Below are 11487 nucleotides of genomic sequence, written 5' to 3'. Positions count from 1 at the left end.
AATTAGCCATTAGTATATATATATATATGTAATATATATTGTAGTATTGTAGTTTTGCAATGAGTGAATTTGCAAAATATTTCGATGTTAAAAAAAATTCTTTATTGATCATGAAGCTCAAGAAACGTCATTCTGGGAGTTCCAGAAGTGAGGAAGTTACAGTGTGAGCACCAGACATGATGTGCCAAAGCATCATTCTAACATAGAGAGGCATGGATGAGAAACGGGAAAGGAAACACAAGCAATTTTATAGCATAAGCAAACAACAAAAGTTTCTACTTATTTTATGCACTTCTCAGTGTTCCTTGTCTGGTGTCTTGCTGTTGGAAGAGTCCATATCCCAGAGACCTTGGGTTAAAGATATTATATAAAAACAGTTACATTAGTTAATCAACTTTGCTCATTCCTGTGAAAGTGTGTGTTATGGATGTGGAGGATAAGAATGTGGAAGATAAGAAGTTACCGTCCTGTTGAAGCCTTTATCTTTTTGGAAACTTCTGCCAATGATGAGGAGGGGGCACAAATTCTTTAACATTTTCTTTGAGTTTAATGTTCATAGAATTTCTATTTTAGATACTGGGAGGTGATGGTTGCTGGTAAGCTTCAAATTCTGGCCAGGACTTCCCTGTTGAGAGCTGACTTTTTTTTGAGGACTTTTTTTAGCTGAAGTATAACGCATTGGGGTAAAGGAGATGAATAGGCAAGTATAACAGGTCAACAGATGAGGGAGGGATGAAGGGAGAAAAGTATCCAGTTTATACCTGCACCTTATTTTATTTTGAACATAATATTCAGCTTAAATATTGTTTCAATATGCTCCATAAAAAGTTCACAAAGTTCTGTAAAAATTCACTGCAGATCGCAGCATTTTGACAATTGTACCGACGCCAAGGGTAGAAATTTCTAGATGGCAGGGGGGGTGGTGGAGTGGGACCGGGCGTGGGCAGGTGCGGACCCGATCATCGCTCGTGATCAGGTCTGTGCCACCATTTCATGTGGGTGGGCCAATTAAGGCCTGCCCAGCGTACTTCACGACTCCTGTGCATAGTCGGAGTGGGCGGGTGATGGCGGACCCGCTCAGCCCGCTGGGTCCAATGGTGACCTGGCAGCCTGTATAAAGGAAGGCCCTGGCAGCCTCGGAAAGGCTGCTTGCAATGGCTGGGCGAAGGGCTTCGCAAAGGGGCAAATCTGGAGGGTAGGCTATCAGGACAGGCCAGGCCAGAGGGTAGACCATCGGGGCAGGCCAGGCCGGAGGGTAGACCATTGGGGCAGGCCAGGCCAGAGGGTAGGCCATCGGGGCAGGCCAGGCCGGAGGGTAGGCCATTGGGGCAGGCCAGGCCGGAGGGTAGGCCATGGGGCAGGCCAGGCCAGAGGGTAGACCATTGGGGCAGGCCAGGCCAGAGGGTAGACCATTGGGGCAGGCCAGGCCAGAGGGTAGACCATTGGGGCAGGCTAGGCCGGAGGATAGGCCATCAGGGCAGGCCAGGCCGGAGGGTAGGGCGGGTTTCAGTGTGCCCCTCGTTTTTCCAATGATTGCCTTGCTGCCCTCCTTGAGGAGGTGGCAGCACGGCGGGAGGTGCTGGTTCCCCAGGATGAGAGGAGGAGGCCCCCCCCACATGATGAAACGTGCCTGGGAGGAGGTGGTGAGCTCCCGCGACGTGGTGCGGTGCACCTGGATCCAGTGTCGCAAGCGCTTCAAAGACTTGTTGGCATTGGGCATTTAACCCAGCAAATCAGCTTCCCCCCTGGCGCCGCTCCCCTGCCTCCCCCACCTCCCCCACCAAGACTGAGTGCAGTGACTGCATTAAATCATTGACGGCAATTGTCCTTTGCTGGGTGGGCCGGTAGATATTGCCCATGCTGAGGTCAGCCTGAGAGGGTGATGAAGAGATGTGTTTTGCCCCCGCAGCATGTGTCACACTGAGTCCCACTTGACTGGTTTGGAGACAACCTGGAGGAGCTGCACCTAGGCGCTGTGTTTGAACTCCAGGACATGTCCTATTCAGGGTGATGAGATGCTGGGAGGGGAGCTTCAAGATGGCGTGGCAACAAACCATCAGCTGCCCTTTGCGCTCCATGTGCTTGTGCCTCCTTGCTATGGAAGGATATACCATGTGGTACCTAATGTGATGTAGGCAGCATGTGCCTAAGGTGGGGGTGGGGGTTGTGGGGGGTGTGGAGCAGGCCTAGTATCTTTGTGTGACTGTTCGGCAGTAGCGGGGTGAGGAGGCTCTGGAGCCCTGATATGTCCCACTCTGGTTGGGGTGGGCCGTGTGCGAAGAGAGTCCATGTATAATTTTCACTAATCAATGCTCGTCTCTCATTTTCAGGAGAAGAATGCTCATAACGCGGCAGAGAATGCGAGGACTGGTGGCGGCCAGGCACAGATCGCCATTCTTAGCCACTTCGAGCAGGAGGCCCTGGGTCTGGAGAGGCGCCATGTGCCCAGGTCCACTGTGACGGTGAGACTGGGGCACCAGGTATTTATGCCCAACAGTGAGGTCAGCATTGTTCTCCCAACAGCCACAGAACTGCTGAATGTTAATTGAATTAATTTTGCAACATGGCTTGACCATTGGTTATGGAAGGATGAGCGCATAATGATCCAGGGGACAGGGATGCACTTTGACATTGTCTCCACATTAACTGATCCAATGTCCTTGTTCTTCCTTTCAGCATCATCGAAGCAGTGCTGGGAGGAGGAGCAGCAGAGGCCCCCTCTCACACCTGAGGGGCCTGAAATCTCCCCAGCGTCACACCATCTCTTTAAGGCAGGAACCAGGGCAGATACTAGCACCTCGGTGGGAATTCGAACATCGGCTAGTGTCCCGGGGCACAGCAGTGAGGGCACTTCACAGTCGCTGAAGGAGCTGGCAGAGACAGAGAGTGTCCATGGCACCAGCAGTTGGAGGACTGCAGGGGACCAGGCACATGCTCAGTCGGTGCCTGATGATGTCCCTCTGGAGTCGTCCGCAATGCAGCAAACACAGGAAATGCGGCCGGGTGTGCGGGAGCATCTGGGGGAGACACATGAGGCTATGCTTGGCTTGGTCTCCGTGGTGGAGGAGTCTACGCGGACGATCGCCGAAGCAATGAGCCACATGTCCGAGCGCCATGTGTCCTCCATGGAGAGAGTGGCGACTCTCGTGGAGAGGCTCCTCCAGGAGACCCATCAGGGCTTTCTGGGGATGCGCTCTGACCAGCAAGCCCTCACATCGGCATTGACCTCAGCTGGTCAGTGCCAGTGTGGGAGATGGTCTGGGCACCAAGTTTCCCAGCTCGGTGCCCATCCATCCACGGTGAGCAGGGAGGTCCGAAGCGATCTCACATCGGTGCAGCAGCTGCCTGTCGTCTCTGTGGGCACCTCTCAGGGCGCTCCGGATGAGGGCGGCAGCTCCTCTGCCTCTCTCCCAGTGACCGGAGCATCCGGTGAGGCTGCGGCGACTGGGGAGATGCCAGCTGTGGAACTGGCAGCTCCCTCCCAGGCGGGGTCAGCACAGGCTGCACGGGCCAGAGGACGGCCGCCAAGGTCATCGAGGCCAACAGGACAGGGTCAGCAGGCTGGCTCAGATGCCACTCCCAGCGATGGGGCAGCACCAAGACACAGCACTTGGAAACGCAAACATGAGGCACCTTAGGCACACCACGGGTTTATCACTGGTGCTTTTGTGTTGGCCCGAGATGAGGTCCTTTTGATTTGCTTTGAATTGGAACACTATTGTCTTTTTGTTTCATTAAGTTTCTTTGCCTGTGATATTAAATTCAGACATGTGACCATGGCTGAGGGTGCCTCTTTTCTTCTGCAGGTGGATGGTTTCCGAAAATGTTAGGAGTGCTTTGTGGGACATTCAGCTTTATTAACAAGGGCCTTAGTTACAGTTCCTAACCTGGGAGATTTGGAACTTAGGTATCGAGTATGGAGCCTGCAGCCCAGGCTTGTCCTGGAGATCCATACGTGGTGTGCTAGCTGAAGGTTCATTGGATTAAAGCCTCCCGGGTGTCCCTGCCTCCCTGGAGTAGGCCCGGGTCAGCATCTACGCACTCAGCATTTCCCCGTGTGTGCTCATCCTCGGACTCATTGCTGGACTCATCGTGTGCAGCTGCAGCCACTGCATCAACGTCTTCATCGTCCACTGCTTCCCCCCTTCCCAATGCAAGATTGTGGAGAGTGCAGCATGTAACCACTATCACCGAGACACAATCTGGGGGGTACTGGAGTGCGCCCCCTGAACGGTCCAGGCATCAGAAGCGCATCTTGAGAAGACCGATGGTTCTCTCCACCACAGCCCCTGTGGTGCCGTGGCTCCTATTGTAGCGCTGCTCAGCTTCTGTTCTTGGATGGCGGAGAGACATCATGAGCCACCTTCTGAGGGGATAGCCCTTGTCACCCAGCAGCCACCCATCCAGCTGGGCTGGAGCACTGAAGAGCCCCGGTACCTGGGAGTGTCTGAGGATGTAGGTGTTGTGGGAGCTGCCTGGGTACCTTGCACAGACTTGTAGAATCAGCATCCTGTGGTCACACACTATCTGTACGTTCATGGAGTGGAAGCCCTTCCTGGTGATGAAGGCACCGGGCTCACCTGCTGGTACCTTGATGGCCACATGTGTACAGTCTATAGCACCCTGGACACGGGGGAAGCCAGCAATCATCGCGAAGCCTCTGGTTCGCTGTGTCTGGCTTGCCTGGTCCCAACGGAAGTGGATGAAGGTCAATGCACGTCTGAACAAAGCGTCTGTAACCTGCTTGACACAAGTGTGGACAGCTGATTGGGAGACACCGCAAAGATCACCCACTGAGCCCTGGAAGGAGCCAGATGCATAGAAATGGAAGGCAACTGTGACCTTCAGAGCCACTGGCATGGGGTGTCCACCCACACAGTTAGGGGAGATCTCATGCCCTATCATCTGACAGATAGAGTTGACTGTCTCCCTTGAGAGTCGGAGTCTCCTTTGGCACTGGACCTCAGACATATTGAGGTAGCTGCTTCGCTGCCTGTATACCCTGGCAGCAGGATAGTGGCATCTTCTGTGGTCCCTTCCGCCTTGGACTACCTCTTGGCCCTGCACCCCTTCTGCCTGTGCCTGTACTCCCAAAGGTGGCTCCCCTGGAGGCTGAATGTGCACTCCTGGCATCCTCCCCCTTCTAGCCCTTCCTTCCTCCTCAGAGGAGATGCCTCCAGTGGAGAGTTTAGCTCTCATTCCCAGGCTATGGAAAAGCTTCCCGAAACCTGCAGGCCCAGAAAAGATTCCTCACTGCAGAGTGCTGACCTGAAGGTTATGAATCCAGACAAAGCAGCTGGAATGCGTTTTGAAGTATTGCAGATTTCACTGGCAAGTATCAGTAACTTCGAAAAAACAATATTTGACAGAGCAGACTCACGACCCCACTGAGCCCTCTTATCCCACCCGTGGATGAGGTTTATACAAATGTGTCCTACCCGCCTGCCCGTTGCGCTCGTGCGCCGACCCGAGGATTGCACGGGCACTGAAAAATCGCTGACGATTGGTGCCTCAAGGGCCTTAAGTGGCCCCTTAATTAATGGCGGGCGCACAGCGCAGATCATCACGCGCCTGCCCAACGAAATATCGCAATGGTGCGCGGTGACGCCGGGCGCTCGCCTCTGCACGCCAACAGGAAAATTCTGCCCCGAGTATAAATATTTACAAAGTATGCACACACAGGTCTGAAATAAATTGATTAACTGAAGGTAGAAAATCATTCATATTTTTCTTAATTGGTTAACTATAATCCAGTTTCTTGATTGTCATACAGGAATAACAGAATTTAGTGTAAGCAACAGCTGGAGAGCCGGAGAAAGCCCTGAGGCACCTCTTTTCAGGAAAGCCCACCGCATTAATTGCTAAAACTGGTCAGCAAAGGGGCTTCTCCGGGTCCAAGACCCTGGAGTGGAAGTCCTGCCTTCTAAGACCTGCCAGCCAATAAACTTGGCAGCTCCACCAGAGGAGCGGTGGCTGCCGGCATTAATGGACCAACCTGAGTCCCGGTATTGCTGAGGGACCCAGAGCACAGGGGAGTGATGGCAGGAGGGGATCGCAGGGGAGGGGGTGGAGGGAGACGGGTGGCTCTCAATGGGCCTTACCTTCCCAATGCTGGTTTCCTCAATCAGACACTGAATGCCTTTGAGAAAGGGACCCATCCTGGAAACCCTCAGGCAACCCCCACAGGGCTTGCTTTTTGGGCTTCCTGCCTGGTGAATGCCTCACTCATCGCTGAATGAATGCCAGTGGCAGTGGGATGAGGCCTATAAGTGGGCCCTTAAGGGCCTCAATTGGTGGCGGGGCGGGAAGACTGTTCCCAAGCCTTCCTGACATAGACTGAATCGGGGTAGAGGCAGGAAAGCAGCAGTGTTCCCAGTGCCACCCTCCTGCCGGATTAAATACCTCATCACCAGCAAATCCGGCACAGGGAGGGCATTGAATTCCGCCCAGTGTTTCACCAGAACTTTTCAAAGTGCCTTCGTTGAGAAAAGTATTGCAAATAGATATTTATAAAGACAAGAGAATGGAAATACTTGTGTGAAAGCATCACACATTTAGTAGCTGCTCTACACTCAACTGTGAATTAGCAGTCAACAAAGTGAGCTGAATTAATACTGTGTGATCAGAAAATGTCGTACTGTTCTGTCCGATGGCCTGGTCAGGCTGCACCTTGAGAATTGAGTTGGATTTTGTTCACCAAGAAATAAGGGAAACACACCAACTATGGAGGAAGAGCCATAATTCCAATTCTCAGTATCTGAACTGAGCTACACTGATAGAAGTGAGAAATTGGAGCTCCTTAATCCTGCAAAAATGCCTAAAAAGGGGTCTTTATAGAGAAATATAAGATATTAATTAACATAGGTTAAAAAATCTAAAGCACTACTTTGAGGTAAAAAAGAAGATAGGTTTGTATCGTGCCTTTATCATCCTTACAATGTCCCAAAGCATTGGATTACTTGTCTTTTGAATGTAGATGGTATGTAAACAAACACAGTAGCCAATTTGTGTACAGCAATTGTTTACAAACAGGATATGAATGAATGACCAGAAAATCTGTATTTGATAGTTGCTCATTGATAGAGAAATATTGGTCAGGAAACTAAGAGAACTGGACTTTTCTTTAAATAGATGACATTAAAATGGAGCAATAGGTTGCATTGATGGGAGCAGGAAGTTACAAAGGGACTGACACAGCATATCTTATCGCTCTCCAACTCCTACTGACTTTATGTGAATCTTCCCTTTAATGCTCAGCTGCCTGGTCAAAATGTCCTGTTCCATGTGAGATACCTGGTGTCCACCTGAGCAGGAAGGTCACTACAAAAAGAAAACACACCTCCAACAACAAGCCCTTCTTACAGACTGCATTGAAGTAGGTCAGGACATTAGAACACACTTGAAAAAGCAATTTAAGACAGACGTGAAGAGGAACATCTTCACCCATATCATTTTTCACAGTAGAGGAAGAGGATAAAATGTCAGCAGTGCAAAGGAACCTAAAAATTAATCAATTATGTTAAAAATGGAAATAAAAGAAAATAACTGGATGATGAATTTGTAGGACCTGATGGTTTCCACCCATGAACATTAAAATAAACAGGAAAGGAAAATGCAGGCATATAATACTTTTCTGAAGCTCTCTAGATTCAGGAATTGTGGTCCTTGTAAATTATAACGGAAGGGAGGGAGAAACCAGAAATCTACACACTTATCAGCTTAATGTCAGTTGTAGCAAAGTTATTCGAATCCATCATCAGCGATAGTGACTGAGCAATTTGTATATGCATGAACATGAAATGCATGTATATGCATTTGTATATGCATGAACCAATCAAAGAGAGTCAACATGATGTTGTGAAGTGTAGGTAATGGGCGGAGTCACCCCTGGTTTGCACTAAGTGCCCTAACAGGCATAATGGTGGCTTTTCACACCATACTGTACCAAACCCGCAGCATTAATTGTGCATTCCCGGGAAACACGCCATTTCCATGGTGGGCGGGCTCTCATTCGCCAGCCACAACATCACCTCGCTGCTTCATCACGCCAGGTGTCCTATTTAAAGTGCAGCCATGTGCACGCCTCTCAGTGCTTTCAGCCCACGACTGCTGCACAGAAAACGTGACCCTGAAAGGCATGAAGACTGCAGCCTCCAGGTTTAATGACACATCCCTCGAATGCCTCTTGGACACAGTGGAGGCTCGCCGTGATGTCCTCTACCCCTGCTCTGGCCGCAGAAGGGACAGCAACTTCACTAATCTGGCTTGGGAGGTGGTGGCAGTGGTGGTCAGTACCAACGCCCTGCAAAAGTGGACAACCACCCAGTGCCACAAGAGGATGAATGATCTCCTCCGTTCCACTAGGGTAAGTCACTCTTCTCATTACTCTCAACTCACACACTCGCAAACCCAGCCCACATCCACAGGGCCCTCACTCACTGCTGGTTCAAATGACATCATTCATTCTCTCATACACACCTTCATTGTCCTCATCCCATCCATGGGACCACTCACCACCCACACATGCTAGACATACTTATCATCTAGCCTGGCAGGTGTCCTGCTTATACTCTCTCCATCTCTATTCATGCAGGGCAAGCTGGCACACAACAACAGGGAGAGGTCGCAGACCGGTGGAGGAATGCCAGAAATCAAGGTCCTCACAGACTTTGAAAACAGAGCCATCCAGCTGGCTGGTGACATTCTGGACCAGTCCTGTGCAGATAGTGAGGTCGGTGCTGCTCTACCACGTGAGGATTCAACAGTGCAACATCTATCAGACAACCATGCCATGAGCGATGTGTCCTCTTTCACAGGCCTCTGCCACGCACTAATTATCTCCCCTTGCTTCTGCAGGCACATCTGGGAAACTGCCAAGAGACTCCATGACCCAGGGCCTCCAATCAAGCCCCGAGGAAAGCTCAGAAGAGGAATCCACTGAAACCCTCCCTGAAGACCCATCACAGCACTCACCCACACCTTCCACCAGCGCAGAGACATATACCTTGGTGGGACCTAGCTTTAGAGTAACCTCTGGTAGCCTAGAATAGATGTGGAGAGAGTGTATCAGGATGGTTGCCAGGCTAGATGATAAGTATGTCTAGCATGTGTGGGCGGTGAATGGTCTCATGGATGGGATGAGGACATTGAAGGTATGTGTGAGAGAATGAATGGTGATGTCCCTTGAACTGGCAGTGAGTGAGGGCCCTGTGGATGTGAGCTGGATCACAATCTGGTGAGCACATCACACTTACTGATCCACAGCAGGTGGAGGCAGGGACTTCCCAAGTCCGCAGCACTCAGAGGGCTGTTGGAGGCCAGAACGTTGTTGAGTCCGAGTCATGTGATGAGCCTCTGGACTCCGTCATGTCACAGTTGCTGGAGTTGCAAAGGCAAGCTAGGGAACATCAGGAAGGGATGTCCAATGCACTCAGATTGCAAGGCACAATCGAAGAGTCTGTCCGCCTTCAGGCTGAGATAATAGCATCGGCATGCTAATGCACTGAGGTCAACGTTGGTAGGATGGCGGCTGCCATAGAGACCTTGGTCCAGGACGTCGCTCAGCACTGCTGCACGGGCTGAACTCCATCGCCGACACCATAGTTGGCCTCTAACAGTGTCAATGGGAGAGGGATATGGGGCAGCCCGATCTCACTCCAGCTTCCCCTTCTCCTCAAGGAGTCAGCCAGGGGCTGTCGGGCACCCATAGGGAGGAGGAACTGCAAATGCACCCCTGGGATCATCCATCCAGTTGACTCCAGGAATGTTCGGCCCATCCGAATCCCCTCTTCCTGTGACCCCAGCAGCTCCAGCTCCAGAGGTCGAGGAGGGTGCCACTGCCACACAGCAGGACCCCAAAAGCAGGCCGGGGTTCTCCAGGTCTCGGCCCTCCAGAGCACGCCCATCAAGGTCATCACAGACAGGGTGTAGCAATCAGCAGGCTGCCTCCACTTCTGCTGTGGATTTCTGGGAGCACCAAGACGTAGCGGCAGGGTTAGGAAAGTTAAGAGGATGTAGTTGCACAGCTTGGGCATGGGTGACTTGTACATACTGTTCACTATTGTCAATAAGCTCCTAACTAGGTCTCCCTGCCTGTGGCTCCTTGTTCTAGTGAGCAGTGTTCATGTCACTCAAATGTGAAACCTTTCTGCACAAGATAAAGGCAGGTGTCTAAGTCCAGGGCCTCTTCCCTATACTTTGTGCAGCCTTCAGAACAAAGTGATGGTCCAGTCTCACACTCCCTGGACATATTACTGATGCCTGCACCTTAACGGTGCTTGTCATTGCTGCCAGAATGTCGTGGGCAGGTGTCACAGAGTTCCCTCATTCTCTCTGTGTTCTCTCAGCACCTTTAAGTTGGGGTTGGCCCCCATCTCTTCAGCATCTGTGACCAGTGACGCTGTGCTCCTGAAGGGCTCAGGTTGCGAAGGTGGACAAAGGGTAAGATGCTTTTAAAGGTTCAAGGCTGCGTCTCCATGATATGACCCTGGTCACAGAGCACAAGCAAGCTGCCCTCGAGCAGACAGGAGTCAGACATTCTCGGAGGCTATGTGAAGATCTATGGAGTGTCCTCAGGCGATGGTTCGCTGTGGCTCTTTAGTGGCGTGTGTGGGAAGCCCAGCTGCCCCTTCTTCCTGAGGGTGCTGATCCTACCCCCCACCCAGCCAGGCACCTCCGCCATCCTCTTCTTCTTCATCTCTGCTCTCTGTAGGCCATCAGGCATGCAGCTAGTTCACCAGGCTCCATGATCCTGATGTGCTCCTTCTGCAGGGTGAAAGAGAGAGGTGTGTGGGTTGGCTTTGGTGCACTAAGAAGCTCTGTTGGTTAAGTTTGAAGGCACCTCATGCATCCTAGAGAGTGTTGGCCACCACTTGGATGGCCAGAGTTTAGTGCACTGCTTGGCTGCCCGAAACCCCACCCACCTCCACCTCACTCCACCTGACCGATTGGCGGCAGCTTTGCCCACTGGACTGCCTGCTGTGCTCTCAGCTCAGTGCAAGGATTCTCCTATCCAGCTCTGCAAGGCTGTGCTGTTAGCTTGAACCATGGGGGAGCTGGTTCAAACTGGGATGAAGACATTGAAAGGGGTTATGAGCGCCTCCAGCAGTGACTGCTCCACGGCCAGTCCAACTTTTTCTGGAGTCCACTAAAATGCTCATTAGTTTGCAGTCTGTGCCCGAGGGGTGAAAAGCTCTGGAGCACTTGGTGGCACTTGCATGCCCCTGCGTTGCTTGAGTGGGCAGATAAGCTAGAGGCCTGTGGCTGCGTCTGAACTGTCTCAGCTGCAGAGCAATGGTCACTTTATAATGTGTGGCCACTTCCCTCCCCACGCTCCGCACATACTTGTGCACTACCTTCAACCGCAGGGCTGCCCTTGTCCCCACCCCCATGGTGACCCTTGCTAGCACTGCGCAATGTTACTGTGTACTCACCTCCGACTTCCTCTCAAAGTGCAGCCCACCAAGTGCACGCCTTATATGCTGTTGT

Source organism: Cetorhinus maximus, chromosome 22 (genome assembly GCF_964194155.1).
Source record: "Cetorhinus maximus chromosome 22, sCetMax3.hap1.1, whole genome shotgun sequence".
Classification (NCBI taxonomy): domain Eukaryota; kingdom Metazoa; phylum Chordata; class Chondrichthyes; order Lamniformes; family Cetorhinidae; genus Cetorhinus; species Cetorhinus maximus.
This window is presented reverse-complemented; position numbering follows the sequence as displayed.